This window comes from Malus sylvestris, chromosome 6, assembly GCF_916048215.2.
Source record: "Malus sylvestris chromosome 6, drMalSylv7.2, whole genome shotgun sequence".
NCBI classification, from domain to species: domain Eukaryota; kingdom Viridiplantae; phylum Streptophyta; class Magnoliopsida; order Rosales; family Rosaceae; genus Malus; species Malus sylvestris.
The window spans coordinates 7,154,248-7,179,385 of NC_062265.1; the positions used below are offsets into that span (position 1 = coordinate 7,154,248).

Consider the following 25,138-nt stretch of genomic DNA (forward strand, 5'->3'; position numbering starts at 1 on the left):
AAAAACAAAACAAAAGCTAAACCCGCAACCCCCACCCCCCACCCACCCAACCTACAACCCACTAGAAGAAGAAGAGGAGGGAAAAAAAAAAACCCATCTTCATCTTCCCCGACCCCTCCTTCCTTCCAACCCACCCCTTTCTTCCCCCTCCCGTCTTCCCCAAATCCACCGTGCACCCATCCTCCACCTCCTCATCCACACCCACTACCTGCAACCCAAAAAAGAAAAGAAAAAAAAAAAACCCATCTCCCTTTCCCTTCAACTCAGATCCCATCTTCCCCAATGAGTGTGGATTTAAGGAGTATGGTGTGTAGAGGATAGAAGAGGATGCGTGCGAGGGTAGGTGTGCTGGTTTTTTTTTTTTCTTTCTTTTTTGTAGGTTGGGCTCAAGTTGAGGGAGGGGGAAGAGGGGAAGATGGGTGCGCGGAGGAGGTGGAGATGGGTGCAGAGGAGGAGGGGTTGGTGAGATCTGGACTTCGGCAGCGCGGGGGGGGGGGGGATGGTGGAGATATGGGATTGGGGTTTTGCGTCCGCGGGGGGAGGGGGGGATATGGGGTTTCGTGCAGGGGGAGGGTGGTTTAGGGGGATCTGGTTTTTTTTTTTTTTTGGTTCAAGGTTCAGGTATGAGGGAGGGGGTAGGGTGATAGGATCTGGATTTTCTCTTTCTTTTTTTCTTTTTTTTTATTTTAGAAGATTCAGGTTTTTTCTTTTTTTTTTGCCATGTGGCACACATTTGGCAGCCACATCAACACTTAATGGATCAATGGATGGAAAATGTAACGAATGTATTATTTTGAAATAAAATAGTACGTGAGGTATGAAAGTGAAATGTTTTAAAGATGTTGTATGAGATTGTAATAGACCTCAAACCTGAGGGGCTGCTTTGTAATTTACCCCGTATATATATGTAGAGAGAAGAATTAGAAAATTAAAGAGAGTAGAAGAAATACACAGTGTTAGGAGTGATCAAGTAGCATGCTCAAGTACGTGGAGTTTAGTTATATATTGCAGTAGTGATGTAGATGTTCGTTTTAGTTTTGAAATCGAGGAAAGGTAGTTTCTTGGGGAACTTATCATTATTGGGGTATTTGTCTTGTTTAAGTTTTGTGAAATATGTGTTGAACTTGATATATCTTTATAGCTGATGTAAGTGTATTTTGGAATATGGTATTCATATTATTGTTATTGCCAATAATGATACCAAACTGACACACTCGACCTGAAATATCCATCTAGACGCCCGAATCAAGCCGTGCTAGTCGATATCTAGAAAGTGACGAAGTCATAAACTGATGTGATGTGGAAAGTGCTACTAATTTAAATCTAAAGTAAGTAATTCTAGAGCGCACATGTGAGCATGACCAACTCATTTAACAGAAGTGATGTTCAAAGCATTAGTAAATTGCAGTGAAAAAATCGTAAGGACATTTATACAGAAAGAAAAAGTCTCCTACATAATAGCTTTTACCAGCAATCCTCGTCGTCACGAAACTCTTGCCGCTAAGATTCTGGAGGGGCAAAAAATAAGGATGAGTGCCTAAAAATAAAGTTTTGTAAAACCTTTTTGAAAAGTGTAATATTATAATAATAGTATGTAATATGTACCCGGCATTGGATATTGAAATAATGTTGATTATATGCATATCATTTCATGTTGGAGAGGATGGATTTTATTGGTTTATTCGAGAATGGGATATGAAAATGGAACTATCTTTTGTGTTCAACTCTAGTAGGAACTAGCAAGGGTGTCAAAAGTGATATTATAAGAATCATATGACATAGTGGGGACACTGGCAATCGAGAGAAGAACAAGATGACCAGCAAAATGAGAACTGGGATGATTGAGTTGTCGGGGTTAGTTTGTATATTAGAGCATTTGGACCACCCCTATAGTGGTAAAATGCATAGTATGGGACGTGCAGATCCACGCGTTTTTATTATATAAATTGATGGACTGGGTGATTGAAGTTAAGCTACATTCATGGTTTATTAGTTAAATTGTGATTAATGATACAAATGTTATAATTAGGGACGAAGCAAGAAATTTAACTAAGAAGGGGCATCTTAAAAAATTTGAGCTCATTTTTTGGACAAATAAAGCTAGTTCTTTTACAAATACTGAAAAAATTAATTACAAAATGCCTAATTTTATTACTCTATTGTCTAATTTTGTCTTTAATTGTTGACAATCTAATGCTCATTTGTACTAATTAACCAAGTACATGCAACTCAACAAGGTTTGGACATTAGTGCATGAGAAAAATATACAAGACAGAGGGGCATTTAAAAACTAAAAGAGCATTTTCACTATTTTTAATATGATTAATTGAATAATCCTCAAAGCATGATTAATTGAATAATTTGTAATGAAACAAAATGGATGAGAGGGGGCATGTGCCCCCACTAGGCCTTACCTCCCTCCATCCATGGTTATAATTGATTATGTGCTGCATGACACTCGGTTTAGCCTTGACAATTATCCTTGATAAGACTTATGTCCCTCTGAGCTATGGTCTCACTCACCCTATATATTTTAGACCTTGCAGGTTTGGTACAAGATTAACGAAGGGTAGAAGAGCTAAGATTGTGTTCAATGAGGGATTTTAAGGTTTATATTTTATTTTTGTACACCCTGTAAAAGTTTTGGAGTTATTTTATAAGAGAAGTTTGTTTTTCGATTGTATTTTTACTTTTACTCGTGCATCGGGCGTGGGTTTATTTTTTCATCGACCCCAGGTCTGATGCGTGGCAAAACTTTTTACTAAAATTTTCAGGAATCAAAGTAGGAATAGTATTGAACCATATAAGTTATCTACTAATTCACATAATCTGAGTAAGAATCTATGTTATTACCCAAATGCCCCTATTTTAGTAATATATTTTAGGAAAATACCCCAAAATGGGACAATTTCTTAATCTTGGGAACAAAATAGGACAAATCGGCCATACACAAGTCATGCACACTATGCACAAGCCATGCACACCATACACAAAATCGAAATAAATACCCATATATAAATGGTTTATTCCTCTCTTTCTCTCCCCCATTTTTTGATTTCTCTTTCTAGTCTCTCTCTCTCTCTCTTCATCTCTCTCTTCTCTCACTTTCTCTCTCTACTCTTTCCCCCTTCCTCAGATCTCTGAGCTTCGGTTTTGAAGAGATGGAAGTCCAAAGAGAGGCGAGAAGAGTGAGTTGGCCTTTGGGTTCACCTCATACCTCTGATTTCGAACAAAGGGATGCGAGAGAGAAGTGAGAAACGTGAGTTGGGTTTTGTTCCATATTTTCTATTTTGGCCGGAAAGTTCCATTTTTTCTAGCGACTAAAGCTTCAGCAGGCATAGTAAGGTAGGGTGTTTATTTCCAAGTTCCTTCATCAATGATTTATAGAATAAATGGGTTGTTTGTAACATGAATTAATACTTATAAGTTAAATTAGGGTTTGTGTTTCATGTTAGGGTGTATGGGTTGTGGAATAAATTTCAAGTTTTGACATGCTACAAGACTGGGATGGAACAATTTCTGGTTCAAGTATTCAATTGCAGAAATTTGTGAAATTTTTTCCGTAATGTGCATGTGGTGTGCATATGGTGTGTATGGCTACATCTTAATATGAAAAGTGGGAATGTTCACTAGTTATGATGCATGTATGTTGTGCCTCATAATTTAGTGAGTATGACCACAACCTAGTGGCCTCATAGAAAAACAAAATTAAGAAAAAACTTAAAGGACGTTAGGGGCCATGCGTGTACGTGAAATAACGACAACGAGTATCATATTTTCCATGTGCACAGTTAAGCGGTGGTTGATATACGTAACAAGGCTTTTTAAATTGTCATTGTAACCTTATATAAGTTATATACATAACAATTATGTTTTTAATTGTATCCACTATACCAATATCTTGTCGTTAAAGTTTCTCTTGTTATGTGCATATGATGTGCATGTATTGTACATATTATGTGCATATAGTTTATTATGTGTAGATGGTGCGTATTTACATCTTTGATACTCTTCGCATTAACGTAGTTTACTACCTTTTCCTTTGATTCAGAGGCAGACCCTGCAAATACAAAAAAAGCGAATGAGTTCATGAAACAATTTCCTTTTATTTAGTTGGGTTTTTCGTGCCCATTCAAACTGCAATTTTTTCAAATCCTTGAAATATTTGAACCCAATCAAATTTGATACCAAATTCAAATTAATGAATCTTCGATTCTTCATGTAAAGTTTAGGGTCGTTTATCTAATTGCATCATTTTTTTTATTTCGAAGAGAGAGCTGTGAGCTATGGTTTTTGGATTGAGCTCAGATCTGTGAGCATAATATGTGCATGTCCTGTACATGTCATGTACATACAGTGTATGAGCAAGCTTAATACGAAGAGAGCGAACGAGGTACGCGAAACAGTTTCATCCATATCCTTCTCTCTTCCTTCTTTCCACTCTGATTTCTCTCTTTTCCCTTAAATTTATCTCTTCTCCAAAAGGCAACTGACCTTTAATATGTTTTTTCATTTAATTGCAGCAAAAGCCAAAGCCTATTTTAGTACTTGTAAATTTGGACCGAGAGAGGGAAAAGACAGAAGAAATGAAAACCCATATATAAATCAGAGAAATGACAAAAAAAAAAAAAATCAAAATCAAAATTGAAGGATTTTGGGTCTCCTCCAAGAAAAACCAAACCAATCACTTCAACTCCAAAAGTCCATAAATTAGAAAGCAAAATTAAGCAAACCCAATAAAAAAACCTACGAATGAAAAGGTAAAAATCGAAGAAGATGAGTGGGTTAGAGAGAGCTCTTATGCATATTCGAAATGTAGAGAGAGAAGAGAAAGAGAGAAAGAGAGGGAGCTTGGATGAAGAAGATGGGTGGGTTAGAGAGAGCTCTTGGATGAAGAAGATGGGTGAGTTAGGGTTCTTTGAACTAGAATTGGGGGAGAGAGATTTTCTCTCTCTACAAAATGAGAAATGAGAGTTGGAATTTCAAGGTGTATGAAAATTTTTGTTTTTGTTTGATTGTTGTGCATGGTGTGTGCATATTTGAAATGTCATATTTATGTCCAAAGATTAAGAAATTGTCACATTTATGGGTATTTTCCCATATTTTATGTGCTATTTCTTTTAATTTATTTATTTATTTGGTAAAACTTTATTCTATTTTATTTTAACTTTGTAAGAATTTTTATTTTTTTTATTTTTTATTTTTACTGAGAGAACAAAATATAGTGTTGAGTTAATGCAAAGGGCAATCGGAATTGAGAAATAAGTGTCACAGCCCGTCCCAGAGAAGTATATTATTTAATTATCGACGGTGTGAAATTACCTAAATACCCTTGGACGTTGAGAATTATTATGGAGTGTTATGGTTTTGACTTAAGGTTGTGGACCTATTAGTTCTATTCCTCTATTATTGGACCCAATTAGAAATAAGTGTTCTCTTAGTTTTGATTGGTGGCTTTTGGACCACACACCCACCTACTATCTCTCTCTCCTTCCCGTGCTCTCACTCTCTCTCTCTCTCTCTCTCTCTCTCTCTCTCTCTCTCTCTCTCTCTCTTCGAACTCATACAGACGCACACAAACAAACCCAAAACAACATGGATCGAAGGTTCTGAGGTCTCCAGTGTGTTCCTAGGATCTTTACGAGTCGAGTGGTACCCATTTTCCGCAAGGAAACCTTTGAGAAACCTTAGTTTGAAAAGGAGTCGTGGGTGTACAGTACACCAAACCAGTTCGTGGAGGTTTCAAGCTATTCTAAGACTCAAAAGGTAATCTTCTAGTCCTCTGGTTTGTTTTGGCATAAATTGGAACAATTTTGGGCGTCAGAAAACCCCGGAAAATGGACCTTTGACTTTAGTACTATTCATCAACTTTTAAACCTTTGAGTTTTTGTGAATTTTAGGACCACAATGAGCTCAAGGAGATCCTCACGATGCTCGGAGTGCATCGTTGGTAGGATTTGGGTCACGGGAAGCTCGAAAATGGAGTTTTGCAGAGGTCGCCGGAGTTTGAGGACTTCTCCGACTTGATTTCATGAGATTTGAGGCGTGAAAGAGTTATAACGCAATTCTTTACCTCCTAAACTTCATTTTGGTGGAAATTGCATGAAAAATGGTGAACAAATGAGCGGGATTAAAGAGTTTGAAAAATTGCCCAGTTTCCAGCGCCGGTGACGGTTGTTGGAGCTGGAGGTAGGAGATGAAGGAATATTCTGTTAAGTCTGACGGAATATTCTCACGCCGTTAGTTAGTTTAGACGGATTGCGTTAGCTTTTAACGGAGTATTCTGGAATATACCTGACGGCGTCAATTGACACTGTCAGTGTGCCTGGCACATGGCCGCACGTGGGGGGCACGTCTGGCCGTGCCTTGGCCAGCACGTGGGAGCTAAGAAAAATATTCTAAAAATTTGGGGATGATCCTGAGGTTGTGTAGGTCACTGTAGTATTTTCATATACCCAAATTGAGCAACATATGAGAAGTTATTACCCATTGTTGGTTATGTGCGTTAAATAACGTTTATTCGGTTACTACGCCTATAGGTGAGACCAATTCTCAAGACATGCGTAATCAATCGAGGCTTGGGGGCTACGACCCATCAACATATCTGTGAGTGAGCAGTTATTTTCAATATATATATATATATATACACACACTTGACGTTTTTTGCATAAAACGTATTGAAAGGAAATGTGATTTAAATGCCATGCTATGCCAATGCCTATATTTTATTTTAGTATATGCATTATCATAATTATGCATATTGTCGAATGGTGCTATGGAGGCCTAGGTAAGCTCAGGTGAGTTATGTTTTGATTATGTGAATTGTCAATGATGTAATATGTGATTGAATAGTGTTGAGCTCATAAAACTGCACCTAGGGTGATTGTGATTTAGCCAGAGATATAAAGTACATGCCTGTTTATTATGTCACCTCCCGCACCATATGCTCACATTGGATCCAATTTAGGTGCACAGTCTTGTCGTACAGACCTTATTTATGGTTCTGACTCGTAGGTGACTAGCGATTTATCGCCCGGCTATTATGTGAGAGGTGTATTGAGCATAATTATATTACACCCATTATCGTTGTACAGACCCTTCCATTTGGTTCCGACTATGGTGCAATATATTGCCGTATAGGTCATTGTAGTGACTCCGGTTAGATTGACTTTTGAGCTATGAATTCAGCCGTACAAACTACCACATGGGTTCCTGCTAACATGTTATATTTCTATGAAACTATTCTTACCTGAATTACTTATTCTGTTATATATAGGCATGGCATACATACAAATATGAATCTTGATTTTGAGCATGATTTGAGATATATATATATTTATGTATTCTATTTTCTGGGAAAGTATCTATATACTTGTTTTACGGCGAGGGGTTAGTATATTCAAAGAAAAATAAGGTTTTCGTGTAAGAATGTTTTTACTGACCCACTCAACTTTGTTTTTCACCCTCCAGGTCTTAGATAGCAGAGTTTGGTGGCCACGAGGAATCCCACGGTGTTCTGACAGAATCCGAAGAAGTAGGATTCACCTTCGGGTGTTGTATCTTAGTAATTGTCCTACTTGACTGCAACTAGACTTTCTCATTGCTCTGAAAGTGTATTTATACACTTAGGCTCTCACTAGCATCCTTTCTTAACTAGGATTGCTAGTTACTTGGTTTTAAATTGTTCATATTCCTTACTCTTTGTCGCTTCCGCTTTGCGCTCATGGCTACGTCACTCTCATGTGACGACTAGCACGTCTCGACTCCGGTCGGGGTGTGTCAGTTTGGTATCAGAGCCTAGGTTGCAGTCCTATATATCTTTAGAATTTCCTAATGTCTTCTGTCAGAACTATACCGCCTCGTAGAGAACCACATCATTCAGATGAGCCTAGTTTCTCTGATATAGCTCAGTTAGGGGAAGCTATTATTAAGGTGATTCAGTCTATTATCCGTCCTTCTCAAAGGAATTCTTTTGAGACTTGTTATAAGCTGAAACTGAATCACTTCATGTAAAATGAAGGACCTGAGGGAGCAGAGCGATGGCTCAATCATTTGGAAAGGATGATTCGCATTATGCAAGGTCAAGGGAATCTTCTTTTTGAAAGGTGGATCAAGACGACCCTTAGTTTCTGAGTATTGAATCTGCATCCTGGTGGAGACAAGAGGCTTATCAATTGATGCTAGAGGAAATTGCTGATTGAGAATTGTTTAAAGAGTTGTTTAAGAAAAGATTTAATCCTCCGGCATATATGGATGATAAGAAGCAAGAGTTTACAAATTTGAGACAAGGAAGGATGACGACGAATGAGCATTGTGGAAAATTTATTGACTTGTCTCTTTACCATTTGAATGTTGCTGCTAATCCGGTTGAGATGTTACGTCATTTTAAACTAAGTAATAAGAAGATGTGGTGTTTTTTGGTGACCATTACCCATTGTGCTTCGTACCAGGAGTTCTACGAGAGTTTGTTGAGGACTCTAAGAATATGTTCAACGATATTGATAAAGGAAAGGAAAAGAATGGGAATCAGAGGAAATATGATCAAAGTTAAGGTTAGTCATCTCAAGGACTTCGTAAAACTCAAAGCTTCAAAAGAAGTGAAACTAATTCTAGTTCTTCTAGCGGAAATTTTAGTGCTACTGATCTGAGAAGAGGTGGTAGATTCACTGGAGGTCCCAGGTTCCAGAGGCAGGGATATATTGGTAAAGGAAATGTACCTTTGTGCCGTGGGTACAATAATAGACACTTTAGAGAGTGTAGACGAAGAAGCAGTGGATGTTTTATATGTGGACAAATGGGACATAAAGCTATAAATTGTCCCCATAAGCAGTAGATGCCCAGCAGTCTTCTTTGCCACCACTAATGCCGATCCAGCAAGTTCCTGGATCTAGTAGTTATAGTCGGATGGGCTGTGGTGTGCAGGGGCGAAGAAATCAAGCTAATAGAGGTCGTGAAAGATGACAAAAAGCCAAGGACATGTTAACATATCACTGCAAGATGCTTAGAATTATTTGGACTTGATTATGGATACGTTAAACATTTTGGTCACTTTGCTAGAGTTCATTGGTTGTGATACAGAAATTTTATGTTTTGGACGATGTTGCCAAAAGAAGTAGTGAATGAGCACGAGCGAAGCATGCATATGTATTTCCCAATGAAGGACAAGATGGTAATATTGCACCCTCGGGAATTATTACTTACTTATCAAGACAACAGTGGGTTATCAGTATTGCGGGCTGCAGACCGTAATATTAATAACTTATTCGTTGGATTTGTTAAGTAAGTAAGCATGTAAGTCATTATATGATAGTATTGTGCTTTCAGGGTGTCCGGTGATGGTGGAAGATATAGTTATGCTAGTGAATCTTATCCCTTTAGATATGTGGATTTCGATGCTATTCTAGGCACATATTGGTTGCATTATGATCGTGCCAATACAGAGTGCTACGGGAAATCAGTTACTTTCCATTGTCTTGGATCACCAGAGATTACTTTTATGGATGAGCAAAGTGGAATGAGGTATGTCATGATTTCTGTTATGAGAGCGAATAAATGGTTATCGAAAAGCTGCCAAGAATACTTATCTCATGTAGTGCTAAATGATGCTACTCTGAGTAATGTGGAAGATGTAAGGTGGTTAGACATTTTCCTATTATAATTCCGGATGAGTTACTTGGATTGCCGCTAGACAAAGATATGGAGTTCACTATTGATTTGTTTCCAAGTACAGATCTTATATTAAAGAATGGCTCTTGCTGAGTTAAGGGAATTCAGTTACAGGAATTGATTGATAAAGGTTCCATTTAACTTAGTACGTTATCTTGGGGAGCCCCACTTTTGTTGTGAGAAAGAAAGACCGGACATTAAGGCTATGCATTAATTATAGGCAATTGAATCGGGTAACGATTGAGAACCGTTATCCATTGCCGCGCATTGATGATTGTTTGATCAGTTTAGAGGTGCCTGTGTGTTTTCAAGGATTGATTTGATGTTTGGTATTATCAGTTAAAGTTTAGCGGTGAGGATGTTCCTAAGACTGATTTCAGGACTCGTTGTGGTCTTTATGAGTTTTTGGTGATGCCATTCGGAGTGACTAATGTGCCTGCTATTTTCATAGATTTGATGGATCAAATATTCCAGCAATGTCTAGACAGGTTGTTATTGTTTTCATTGAAGATATTCTAGTATACTCTAAGTCGAAAGTGGACCATATTCGACATTTTAACTTGGTATTAAAGAAATTGAGAGAACATCGGTTGTATGCCAAGTTTAGTAAATGCCAATGTTGGATGAATCAAGTGACATTTCTGGGACATGCGATATCTGCTCAAGGTATTCAAATGGATCCTTAAAAGGTAGCAGCGGTGGAGGATTTGGAACAACCACGAACCGTGACGGAGATGCGGAGCTTTTTTGGCTTAGAAGGCTATTATAAACGGTTGTTAAGGAATTTTTCAGTCATTGCCTTGCCAGTAAGGAGATTGACAAGGAAGAGATTAAGGTTGAGTGAGATGAAAATTGGGAGCAAGTTGTCAGCAGCTGAAGTATTATCTCACTCATACACCTATTTTAGCACTCCCAAATGATAGTGGTAATTTTGTGGTCTACAATGATGCCTCGTTGAATGGTTTTGGATGTGTGTTGATGCAACATGGTAGAGTGATTGCTTATGCTTCACGACAATTGAAACCCCTTGAGATGAATTACCCTACTGATGATTTGGAATTAGCAGCCATTATATTGCCTTGAAGATTTGGAGACATTACCTTTAAGGTGAAAAGTGCAAGGTTTTTACGGATCAAAAGAGTCTCCAATATATTTATTCAGAAAGATCTTAATCTTCGACAACAAAGATGGATGGGTTGCTTAGTGATTATGATTGCACGACCAGGGTGATCGTGCGAATGTGGTTACTGATGCACTTAGTACGAAGACTCCAGTGAGAATTAATGCTTGATATGCTTGCCATGTTTCTCTTATTGCGGATTTGAAATCTATTGGAGTGAAGCTTAAGGTGAAAGAATGAGAAGAAAGCAATTTTGGACGAAGCACATAATTCAGCATATGCAATGCATCTTAGAGATACTAAAATGTGTCATGCCAATCGACCATTTTATTATTGGCCGCGTATGAAAAGAGAAATTGTTGAATATGTTAGTAAGTGTGCCAATTGTCAACAAGTTAAAGCTAAAAGGAAGAAACTTTTTGGTTTAATGCAGCCACTCATCGTTCCATAGTGGAAATGGAAAAATATTATGATGGATTTCTTGTACAAGCTTCCTCGTACATAAAATGGTTACGATGAAATTTGGGTGATAGTTGATTGACTTACTAAGTCAGCGTATTATTTTTCAGTAAAGGAACATTAACCTTTCCAGAAGTACAACAACTATTTATCTGTTTTATGGAAAAGAGATTTGGGCTTACGGATCTGTTGAACTTCTTGGGCATGTTGGTCACGTCAGTTTCCCGAAAGTAACACCATAAGGCCCATGAATGATTTGAAAATTTAAGACCCTCAGTCAGTGGAAGAGACTACTCAGAATATTCAAGTACTTAAGTCGAACCAAAAAGCTGCCCTAGATAGACAAAAGAACCTAGCTGACAGGTATGCTATTGATCGAGTATACAAGGTTACTGATTGGATATTTTAAAGCTTTCACCATGGAATGAGATAGTAAGAGTTGGAAAGAAAGGTAAGCTAAGTCCTAGGTACATCAGGCCGTCTTTGATCACTAAAAGAGTCAGTGAAATGCTTACAAGTTTGAGTTGCCTTCAGAATTGGCTAAGGTGTATAATGTATTTCAAGTTTCGATGCTTCTTTACTATGTAGCATATTCATTGCATGTGATTCCGGTTCAGCCTTGGAGATTAATCCGGACTTGACCTATGATGAGGAACCAGTGACTATTTTGGATTGGAAAGAGGAAGTCCTGAGAAATAAGACTGTGTACTTGGTAAAAGTATTATGGAGAAACCATTCAGTGGAAGAAGTTTCGTGGGAGACAAAGGATCGGATGAGAGAGATGCATCCAAGGTTGTTTTATAAGTATTAGTGGATGTATTGGTTGTATATAGTTTCAAGGACGAAATTTTATAAGGTGGGGAGATTGTCACAGCCTGTCCCAGAGAAGTATATTATTTAATTATCGACGGCGTGAAATTACCTAAATACCCTAGGACGTTGAGAATTATTGTTGAGTGTTATGGTTTTGACTTAAGGTTGTGGACCTATTAGTTCTATTCCTCAATTATTGGACCCAATTAGAACTAAGTGTTTTCTTAGTTTTGATTGGTGGCTTTTGGACCACACACCCATTACTCTCTCTCTCTCTCTCTCTCCTTCCCGTGCTCTCTCTCGCAGACTCTCTCTCTCTTCGAACTCATACGGACGCACACAAACAAACCCAAAACAACACGAATCGAAGTTTATGAGGTCTCCAGTGTGTTCCTAGGATCCTTACCAGTCGAGTGGTACCCATTATCAGCAAGGAAACCTTCGAGAAACCCTAGTTTGAAAGGGAGCCGTGGGTTGACAGTACACCAAACCAGTTCGTGGAGGTTTCAAGCTATTCTAAGACTCAAAAGGTAATCTCCTAGTCCTCTGGTTTGTTTTGGCATAAATTGGAACAATTTTGGACGTCAGAAAACCTCGGAAAATGGACCTTCGACTTGGGTACTATTTATCAACTTTTAGACCCTTGAGTTTTTGTGAATTTTAGGACCACAGTGAGCTCAAAGAGGTCATCACGATGCTCGGTTTCTGGCGATGGCGTGAGTATTTATCAACTTTGAAAAATTGCCCAGTTTCTGGCGCTGGCGACGGTTGCCAGAGCTGAAGGTAGGAGATGAAGGAATATTCCGTCAAGTCTGACGGAATATTCTCACGCCGTTAGTTAGTTTAGACGGATTCCGTTAGCTTTTAATAGAATATATTGGAATATACATGACTGCGTCAGTTGACACCGTCAGTGTGCCTGGCACATGGCCGCGCGTGGGGGGCACGTCTGGTTGTCCCTTGGCCGGCGCGTGGCGGCTCATGGGAGCTAAGAAAAATATTCTAAAAATTTGGGGATGATCCTGAGTTGTGTAGGTCATTGTGGTATTTTCATATACCCAAATTGAGTAATATATGAGAAGTTATTACCTATTATTGGTTATATAAATTTGATGCGAAAATATATTAAGTACACAAATTAAACCCTCTTTTTGTCAAATTGTAGCAAAGATGTAAGTAGGGATCGTTCTAAACCGGGGATTAGGAGGGATTGCTAAACACTTGGAAACTGACTTAAAAACTCAAAAACAAAGTTTAAAACACTAAACTAGACTCAAAGAATGCAAAAGTAGAGGTTAAAACACTTAAACAAACCTAAAACTCAAAACAGCAACTAGAAGGCTCAAAACTGCCTAAAAACCACTTTCTGGGCAGTTTTGAGCACCTGCACTAATTTGGACGAAATTTGATGAAAACTTGAATCAAAATACTTAGAAACACAAATCAAAACACTTTCTAGCTAATCTAAGACTTCAAATTAAAGGGGGAATAGTTTTGGACAGAATTTGAAAACAAAACAGAAACTTTAATTAACACAGATTGTAAAAACGATTTTGGTGAAAAGGATGGATAAAAGGCTAGTTAGGAGGTTCTTCTCCACACATGTCACACTTGCAAACAAAACGATTTTCAGTTGTTCTTCCGATAAACTATGAATACTCAACGCCCCAAGTTAACCGTGAATTGCACTAATTAACCCTCAGTTTTTCCACAAGTTATTAAGTTGGATGATTGCATACGACAACTCAAAACATTCCCTACAAGTTCCCTACATGAATTGCATAATAGAGATACAAGCAAGAATCATTACGTTCTATGAAAAACATAAGCATTGACGAAGCATTTGTTACTATGAATTGCATGAAACTTATGCTAAGAATTCATTCAACGCGATCGTTTTCAAGCGATCTTCACTACTTGTGATTATAAGATTGTAACTATTAGGTGAAACTCCCTCATAATCTAGCATCATATTCATGCATGAAAACTAAGCGTGCACTCTCAATCAACATACATAAATAAGTATCAATCAAATAGATGAACGAATTGAATCCACAACTTATGAAATAACAACTAAATGTAATCGAATCAAATTGCAAGCATGTACATGGTTTCGAATCACCCCCCAACTAAGGGGGTTTAGTTCCTCATACTCACAACACAAAGTTTATTAAATTGAAACATCGAAGACATAAGAAAGATTACACCTAAAAAGCCAAAGAAGTCCACTTTGAAATCTACACAGAAAGCTCCTCTTTCTTCTTCTCCTTGCTGCGGCAGTGAGGGTTTAGGGGCTGTTTGGATGTGATTTCGGTTTAGGGATGGATTTGGGATGATATGGTGGTTCAGCAAAGGGTAAGGGAGGTGTATGGTGGTGCGGCACAGTGGGGTAGGTTGCTGGAATGGATGAGTGGCGGCTGGAATGGATGGATTTTGGGTGATGGTGGCTGCGGCAAAAGGTGGGGAGAAGGAGAGATGATTTTCTGATTTTGTGGAGAGGGCACGATGTATGCGGCTAGGGTGTAAGGGTGGTATATATAGGCACTTAGAAACCCTAATGAAATCAGATTTTTAACAATGGGCTAGGGTTAGGTGCGGCACTTAAGTGGACTAGGGTTTAGGGTTTGTAAAATAGGGCTTCTAGGTGGAAAGGTGCGGCTTGGGTTTAGGAGGAATGAACTAGGGTTTAACATGGCAGATTTTAGATGATTAGGCCCTAGGGTTCGGCATGGGTTGAAGGTCCACAAGGAAATTTGGGTTTAGGTCATCTAAAAGCCCAACGCCAAGAATAGAAACTCTCGAAAATGGAAACCTCCAAGAATAGAAACTTCCAACTTTTAGAAACTTTGGTTGCCAATTCCGATTTAGGAAAGATCGACCCAAAATGGAAACTTTTAGGCTTAGCTTTCCTACTTCAAGTAGGAAACTTCAAATCTTCAACTCTTCAATTCCATCCCAACCTTGCGTACCAAGCATGTCCTTTTCAATTCAAACTCACTTTTTGCTCCAAAAGCTCCAAATTGCATCATTTCATGTAATACGTCCGCTAAACCTGAAAACACAAGAAAGTAGCTTAAAAGACTACTTTAACAAAGAAAACATAACAAAAATGCATAAGAACTAGCTAACTAAGGCGCATAAATATGCTCCTATCAATATGCGTTAAATAACGTTTATTAAGTTATTACGCCTATAAGTGAGACCTATTCTCAAGACATGCGTAATTAATCGAGGCTCGGGGGCTACAACCCATCGACATATCTATGAGTGGGGAGTTATTTTCAGTATATATATATACTTGACGTTTTTCCCGGAAAACGTATTGAAGGGAAATGTGATTTAAATGCCATGCTATGCCAATGCCTATATTTTATTTTAGTATATGCATTATCATAATTATGCATATTGTCGCATGGTGCTGTGGAGGCCCAGGTAAGCTCAGGTGAGTTATGTTTTGATTATATGAATTGTCAATGATGTAATATGTGATTGAATAGTGTTGAGCTCATAAAACTGCACCTAGGATAATTGTGATTTAGCCAGAGATATAAAGTACAGGCCTGTTTATTATGTCACCTCCAGCACCATATGTTTACATTAGATCCAATTTAGGTGCACAGTCTTGTCATACAGACCTTATTTATGGTTCCGACTCGTAGGCTAGCAATTTATCGCCCGGCTATTATGTGAGAGGAGTATTGAGCATAATTATATTAAACCCATTATCGTCGTACAGACCCTTGCATTTGGTTCCGACTATGGTGCAGTATATTGCCGTATAGGTCATTGTAGTGACTCCGGTTAGATTGACTTTTGAGCTATGAATTCAGCCGTACAGATTACCACAGTGGTTCCGGCTAACATGTTATATTTCTATGAAACTATTCTTACCTGAATTACTTATTCTGTTATATATAGGCATGGCATACATATGAATCTTGATTTTGAGCATGATTTGAGATATATACATATTTATGTATTCTATTTTCTGGGGAAGTATCTATATACTTGTTTTACGGCGAGGGGTTAGTAGATTCAAAGAAAAATAAGGTTTTCGTGTAAGAATGTTTTTACTGACCCACTCAACTTTGTTTTTCGCCCCTCTAGGTCTTAGATAGCAGAGTTTAGTGGCCACGAGGAATCCCATGGTGTTTTGACAGAATCCAAAGAAGTAGGATTCACCTTCGGGTGTTGTATCTTAGTAATTGTCCTACTTGACTACAACTAGACTTTCTCATTGCTATGAAAGTGTATTTATACACTTAGACTCTCACTAGCATCCTTTCTTAGCTAGGATTGCTAGATACTTGGTTTTAAATTGTTCATATTCCTTACTCTTTATCGCTTCCGTTTTGCGCTCATGGTTACGTCACTCTCACGTGACAGCCAGCACGTCTCGACTCCGGTCGAGGTGTGTCATAAGTGAAGGTATAATGGGGAGGAAAAATTCATTCTAATTCCTCCAATTTCGCAAAGTTCAATTACCATCAAATTGTAGGGAATCCAATTCCTCCAAATTTTAGAGTTGAATTCCAAAAGTTGTGTGGGTCCCATCAAAATTTTTATTCCCTAATATTTCGTAAATACGGAAGTATCCTTATTTGGAATTTAATTTTGCAGTCTTTCAGAAATTAAGGAATAATTTAGAGTGAAGTATGATATGCAACTACGAAATGTTCAATTTCAATTTTATAAACATCTTTCAATTTTTTCAATTTCATACAATAGCTCCCAATTTCACACCAATGTCACACAATGGTTAGAAATATGTTAAATTGACTATTAAATGATGATGTGGCTGTCAAATTTGTCCACATAGATAAAAAAAAAAAAGTTATGCCAAAAAATAAAATGAAAAAGAGTAGGCTCCACCCCCTTCAATCCAATAAATTTTTCATTGTGCCCAGAATGTATCATTATATAAGCAGTGAGATACTTGTATTAAAAAATTAACAACTTAAAAAATAAAACTTTTCTCCACTTATATAATGACACGTGGTGTATCATCCGTGTTTCAGACACAATGAAAATTTTCTCCGTCAATCTTACCACTCAACGCCATTCCCTTCTACTTCCACCAAGGTTTGTACCATCTTTATTGGCAACGACCATCAATATGTGGGTCAGAGCGGCGACGGGTCAAAGTGTAGTAGTGGTTTCATCAGATCATGAGAATCACGAGGTGATGAAGACATCCGGGTGCGAATTGGATCCAGAGTGCTGGTTGCTGGTGGTGTGGGTCAAGTCTGCTGTGAGAAGAGCAGGGTGGTGTGGGCAGTAGCGGGTGATGATGATGAAATTCTGGGCAAAATTCAAAGTGTGGCAGGATCGTCGCGCGACGATCCGTTGTAGGTTCGTGGAGGTGGTTCAGAGAGAGTGTGGCAGAGGTCAACGAAGAATCAGGTGGCAGGTTAGTGTGGTTCATCGAGTCTTATATCATTAGGACAACGACTACTGTGGCAAACAGGGTGTAAAGAAAGAATATTACAAAAAAGAATTGTCTCGAATGAATAATTTCATTGATCTGAATCATACAATATAGACAAGAGCATTCTCCTAATAAATCTCTAATCTAATAAGGTTCCCAGTAAAAAAAGGAATTACAAATTAAATACAAATCTTTTCCTAAACAATCTCGGAGAATCCTAGATTAGGTGAATGTATTTTCCAATACTCCCCCTCAAGTTGGAGAGTGAATATCATTCACACCCAACTTGCGAACAAGAGGAATAAATGTTTCTTTTCCCAAAGCTTTAGTAAGCACATCGGCTAATTGAAATGAAGAACAAACATGCCTTGTTGCAACAGCCCATTCTTGAATCTTTTGTCGAATAAAATGGCAATCAATTTCGATATGACGAGTTCTCTCGTGAAAAACGGGGTTAACCGCAATATGCAAAGCTGCTTTATTAGCACAATATAACAAAGCGGGTTTGGAATGAGCCAAATGAAGATCTTTGAGAAGATATATGAGCCATGACAACTCTTGGCAAGTATTCGTCATAGCCCTATATTCTGCTTCCGCCAAAGACAATGAAACGGTCTTTTGTCTCTTTGATTTCCATGAAACCAAAGAAGAGCCCAAGAAAATGCAATAACCTGTAGTTGACCTTCTAGTAATTGGACAACCTGCCCAGTCAGAATCACAATATGCACACAAAGACAAGTCATTTTGTGAAGAGAAGAAAATACCTTGTCCTGGTGCATTCTTGAGATAACACAAAATGTGTAGAGCAGCTTCCATGTGGGGCTTTCGAGGTTCATGCATAAACCTATTCAAAATGTGCACTGAATAAGTGATGTCAGGTCTTGTAATAGTAAGGTATATAAGGCGTTCAACTTTGTATAATAAGCAGCCACAGACAACTGCTCTTGAGTCAAATATGCAATTTCCCATTGAAGTTGAAAGATGCGGAGAGCATTGCTTTGAGAGAATCGTTCTTGGAGATCTTCCCATACCGCACGAGCCATCGTATAGTAAAGAACATTGCCTCCAATCTCACATTCAAGAGTGTTGACGATCCAGGCGACAACCATATCGTTGCAATGCGACCAAGTCGAGTATTCACTAGAATCTGGTGAAGGAGCTTTGAGAGTTCCATCAACGAAACCCAATTTATTTTTGGCATTAAGAGAAACTGTCATGGCCCTATGCCTTGACGCATAATTATCCCCATTCAGAGGCTTTGAAACGAGCATCAACCCCGGATGATCGGAGTGATGAAGAAAATAAGGGTTTGAAACTTCTTGGTCACCCATGGAAGATGACGGGGCTGTTCTTCGAGGTTTGTAGCACGAGAAAAATTAGGGTGCAGAGAAAAAAATTGCAGCGGAGAAAAAAGCTAGGGTTTTAAACCTACTCTGATACCATGTAAATAAAGAATATTACAAGAAAGAATTGTCTCGAATGAATAATTTCATTGATCTGAATCATACAATATATATAGGAGCATTCTCCTAATAAATCTATAATCTAATATGGTTCACAGTTAAAAAAGGAATTACAAATTAAATACAAATTTTGTCCTAAACAATCTCGGATAATCCTAGATTTGGTGAATATCTTTTCCAATACAGGACAACACTCAGCATCCCCATGGACACAAGCTTGAAATATTTTTTTTATAACCACCTCGACGAAATTGTAGAACCCCCAGTTTTCACATCATCTTTTAACGGTTAATACATAATATTTGACGGATATATGATATTGTAAAGAAACGTAACTTTGTGTAAGAATGTGAAAAAAAAAAAAACTAAAAGACGACGTATGAATTTAATGTTACACAAAAACTTGAGACTACAAACTGTCATTTACTCAATAATTTATTATTGGCCTTCATTATTTTATGGTTTAACCATGTTAATCTGGATGGACTAATCCCCTAAGAAGTTGCCCTTGTCAGAAATTTCGTTTGGGCTACAGCCCATCTCAGCCAGCTCTCTATCGGTCCCTGGTTGGAAGAAGAAAATATATATATATATATTCAAATAGTCGTCGATGATTATGTTTTTGTTTTGGTAAACCGTCGATGATTATTTGGTAGTAGTACTCTGAGGAGTTAATTAGCTGCTGTCCCAACTGGCTTTGATTATATATATGATGAAAATGGATGAAATTTAAAAACTGAATTTGGAGAAAGTCAAGGTCAAAAATGTGAAAATCAAAGGATGCAACAAGATGCCTGCGTGTGCATGCAGTGGCTGTTGCTTGCATGACCGTACAACTCCCTAGCTGTTTGCTGCCCCCTCGTGCGTTTGAATTTTATGCCAAATTGTTGACGTGACTCCCTTTCTCTTCTTTTATCCTTTCTACCCTACTCTGTATTTTTGAACAGAACCGGATCCCCTCCTAAGCTTAGGAGGCTGAGCCTTCTGAACAAATCACACGGAACATTAAAATTTGATTCAACGGTTACAAATAGAATATCTCTCTAAAAGTTATAATAATTGCAATCGTTGTATCAAATTTCAACAACCTGTGTGATTTGCTCATGAGGGGATCCGGTTCCTTTTTGAACACCTAACCTCCTCAAGACAAAAGAAAATTACTCATTACATACTTCGAGCTAAGTGTTGAGCAACTTTTTTTTTTATGACAAATAAGAATCATGAAATAAAAAGAACAGATTGTTTGAACTTGTTTATAAATGATTTTAGACGATAATAAAAAAATAAATAGTTTTAATTGTAATATTTATAAGTGATATCACGTCGTCGTTAAAGATGGAATAGCTCATATTCAAGTATATTGTCATATTTTTTATACCAAATCAAACATGCATCTCCAATAAAAATAGTAAATTGTCTATCAAAAGTATCATTTACTAACTTATGTGGCATTTTGAGAGAAAAAGAAATTGCTACATAAAGTATTGTCACTCAAGCCACCCGTATTTTTTAATAGGATAGTGTTATTGATACGTTCATTTTTACTTCTTACACATCCCTTTTAATTTTCAATCATCAAATCAAATGAATTGAAGAAAATTAATGACCACAAATTAACAAAAGTATGTGAGAGGTTAAAATGAGTGTGGGAATAACACTATCCTTAGACACCTAACAATTTCTTACACAACCCGTTAACACAACACGTAAACAACACGAAAATAACGGGTTTTGGGTCAACACGATATCTAATCGGGTCGTTATCGGGTCACACGATAAGAACCCGTTATTTAACAAGTTCTTAACAGGTTTACACGAAAGTGACATGCGGGTAACCTGTTTTGACACGTTAAGAAAAATGTTATTTTGATGATTTTAATTTTTAAACTACTTAAAAAACTTACTATAAATACAATAGACATAGTGTATATGTATATATTGTATATTAAATATATATTATTGTATTATTATTCAATGTAAATTTAAAAAATTTAAGTTTTATTTATTTATTTATATAGTATAGGCAAAGTGTGAGAATAAAAAATTATAAAACAAATTAAAATAAAAGTATCAAGTAATTTACAGATACCAAACACATTAAAAAAAACATAATAATTAATTTATAAGTGCGAAAAATGTGAAAAATTAGGCAAAGCTCGTGATCGCATCTTATACGATATGAGTATGGGTACAATGTTGTTTGATTTTTAAAACCATACAAATCCTCATGAATAGTATTTTTAAGGGAGTTCAAACTAAATAAAATTCATAATCTTAATGTACAAGTTTAAAAAATGTGAAGGCATATATAATCGTGCAAGGTTCCTCAACCTTGAAGCGTAAGTCCCTTCATTTTGCATATCCTTGAATATTTGGTATTTTATAGTAATGTACTAATGTTTTTTCATTAGGCTCTTATTTTGGAGTATATAATACTTGAAAGACAAATGTTTTTTTTTTAATGTTTTGGAGTAATATTAATGTGACAATGTGGTATGTGTTGATGCACAAAACCGGAGGGATGTTGGAACAACGTAAATCCGACCGTGAATCTGCAAGAAAGTAAAGAACACAAGATGTATCGTGGTTCACCCCAATGTTTGGGCTACGTCCACACTGATATTGTATTTCTCAGTTTGTGAGAGGATTGTGAGGGAGAGAGAGCTTCTGTATGTGAGGATGAGGGCCTCTTTTTGGGGATATGAGACCCTTTGATTGTGAGGGTAAGGAGTCCCTTTTATAGACTAAGGGCTCCTTACTTATTACATATTTACCCCTTCATTTATTACATAATTACATTTGAGTCCCCCGAGAATTTATATGAGGTCTAAATACGAAGGCCCTAAGTATGGTATAAACAGTAGTCCCCCAAGTCTTCAGTCAAGAGAGTCTTTTGGCTGGAGACTTGAAATTCAGTCCATGTGTGGGCCGAAGTAACTAGATGTCGTCTAGAACTAATACTTGATATGAGGCGGTTCCCAATCTGAAATGACGCTCAACTAGAAGTAGCAAATGTTGCAAGGCTGCTCTGCTTGTGGCTTATGTTGCCTTGGTTGGCTTGGCTTGTGGCGTTGAAGGTTAGGGAGTCCCTTTTATAGAATAAGGGTTTGCTCCTCAATACATAAATGATGGGCTAGAGTTGATGCTCGCGGCGAGGCGATTGCTCAGCAGGCGGCGATACTCTCTAATGAAAGTGAGGGAGTCCCTTTTATAAAATAAAGGCTCGCTCCTCAGTACATGAATAATGGGCTAGAGTTGATGCTCGCGGCAAGGCGGTTGCTCAGCAGGCGGCAATGCTCTCTAATAATGGTGAAGGAGTCCCTTTTATAGAATAAGGGCTCGCTCCTCAATACATAAGTGATGGGCTAGGAGTAATGCTTGCGGCAAGGCGGTTACTCAACAGGCGGCGATGCTTTCTAATGATGGTGAGAGAGTCCCTTTTATAGAATAAGGGCTCACTCTTCAATACATAAGTGATGAGTGTTCTCTAATGAAAGTGGGGGAGTCCCTTTTATAAAACAAGGGCTCGCTCCTCAATACATGAATAATGGGTTAAGTCCCCTGAGTATTTTTCATGAGTGCTCTCTAATGAAAGTGAGGGAGTCCCTTTTATAGAATAAGGGCTCATCTCTTCTTACATAAATAATGGGTAAGTCCCCCAAGTATTTTTCATGAGGCCCAGTTGTGGAAGCCCACCATATGGTGCATAGTGTAGTCCCCCAAGTATTCAGTCACTAGAGTCTATTGGTTGGAGACTTCAAATTCAATCCATGTATGGGCCGAAATGGCGATTTGTTCGGAGGTGGTCTTTGTATATCATACACTGAAGCTTTGTAGGTTAAGCTTTGAAAATGAAGCTTTAAAGCTGGAGCTTTTGTAAATGAAGCTTTTGAAGCTGGAGCTCTCGAAGCTGGAGCTCTATAAATGAAGCTTTCGAAGTTGATTGACAAGAGTGATGCTCATGAATGTTTATGTTGATTGTCATGAGTGATGCTCATGGATGTTGACATGAGTGATGCTCATGAATGTTGATATAAGTGATGCTCATGAATGTTGATATGAGTGATGGTCATGAATGTTTATGTATGATTGCCATGAGTGATGCTCATGTATAATTTTGGAGTACTAGACGTACTTTTGATCACCTAGTTGGTGATAATAGCGGCAGGCTGCCGAATAATTTTGGAGTACGGGACTTACTTTTGATCACCTGGTTGGTGATAATAGCTGCAGGCTACCAAATAATTTTGGAGTACTGAACGTACTTTTGATCACCTGATAATAACGGCGGGCTGCCGAATAATTTTTTGTAGTACTAGACGTACTTTTGATCACTTGGTTGGTGATAATAGAGGGCCTGGCTTTTTGTTTGCATATGAGCCTTCACCCTCCACATAACATTCCAGCCCATTATTTTGGGCTTGCCATTTTTTTTTTTATGATTACCCTCTGATGGGGTTACATAGATGTCAGGAAAATAAATCACATCATTCAAAAATAAATTCGACCCTCTGCTCAATGGGTCACGCCCATAACCCTTTTCTGCATGCCATCACCACCGCAATTATGTATGTTTCTTCTTTTGGTTTCTGGTTTTGCTTCTCTGGTTTTCTTTCTGCTTTTCTTGATCTCCCCGCTCTTTCTCTGTCTCTCCATATCCAACCATACTCACCTGCAGACTTGCTTTTGCTTTTTCTTTTTATCTTCTTCCTTTAATGCTTTTCATTTTTTGAATACTGTGGCCCAGAAACTTCATCAGCTTTTTTTTCCTATACAATTGCTCGACCAATGTAACAGCAAACTCCATGGTAGTACCAGCACCACCGCAATTATGTCTGTTTCTTTTTTTGGTTTCTGCTTTTGCTTTTCTGGTTTTCTTTATGCTTTTCTTGATCTCCCCGCTCCTTCTCTGTCTCTCCATCTCCAAACAAACTCACCTGCAGACTTGCTTTTGCTTTTTCTTTTTATCTTCTTCCTTTAATGCTTTTCATTTTTTGAATACTGTGGCCCAGAAACTTCATCAGCTTTTTCTTTCCTATACAATTGCTCGACCAGTGCAACAGCAAACTCCATGGTAGTACCAGGTCCATGACTTGTCACAACTTTGCCATGGTAGTACCAGGTCCAAGTTCTTTGAGGGACATCTGCTGATATGTGATTTTCCTTTGTTGGCGAAGTTTCTCAGCCACAGGATCCAGTGGCTCTTCGTTTTCTACTTTAACAGTTTTTTGTTTCTTATCTGTAGCTTTTGCAGGAGGTTTTGTTGTAGGTTTCTTAGGCACCTTCTCAGCAAAAGGCTTTGTTGTAGGTTCCAGAGGAGCAGGTTCATCGAAATCTCCCCGTAGAATTTGTTCAACGAAAGGTCGAGGTACCGAAGGCTCACCGGAATGTTGCCGGAGATTGTTTTCCCTTCTTTCTTACAACAAAAACTATCTTAAGACAGAAGAGAACGAACAAATCTTAGAGCCAGAGAGCCCCGGCCTCTATAAGAAGAGGAACAAAAGTGCCGTTGATATGAGAAACTATGACTCTGTCCATTGCGCCGACGAGTTTACCACCGATGAAGACGACGGGGACGGCGGAGGAAGTCGCCAGCCGCCTTATCAACGCCCTCTCCAAGTCCTTACCTCTGGGGTCCTCGTCCAGCTTGTACACAGTGGGGTTGACGCCCTTGCCGCAGAAGAGGCGCTTGATGGCGTGGCATATGCAACAGTTGCTTATACTGAATATCACCACCGCGCTCTCCGACGCCATCCGCTTTATGTGCTCCAGAGGGTCCTTCATGCCCATGGAGGTTTTTGTGGGTATGCAGGAGCCCCATGACTCGGTCTAGTAGTGCATCGTGCTAGCTTAAATTGTTGAGGAGGTTAGGGTTTAGGTTGAAGTGAAGCGAAGGAATGTATAGATATCTGACTAGAAAATCAGCTTTTTGGTTAAGTACTTGGGAGTTCAGATGAGTAGTAATATGAGTAAGTGAGATTTTTGGTAAAGAGGGAGTCTGCGAAGTTTTTCTGGGTTTTTGTGATTTTTCAGATTCACGGTAAAGGTGAAAAAAAATGAAAAAGAACTGACACAACTTTTCGTATCGATTCCCACAGACGGCGCTAAATGTTGATGCACAAAACCGGATGGGTCTTGGAACAACGTAAATCTGACCGTGAATCTGCAAGAAAGTATAGAACACAAGAT

At 38.2% G+C, this 25,138-nt stretch overlaps 1 pseudogene; it reads right to left on the bottom strand.

Annotated features, from left to right (window-relative positions):
• Window positions 1–24,409: 24,409 nt before the first annotated feature.
• Window positions 24,410–24,790, bottom strand: LOC126625161 (glutaredoxin-C5-like; annotated as a pseudogene).
• Window positions 24,791–25,138: the final 348 nt, after the last annotated feature.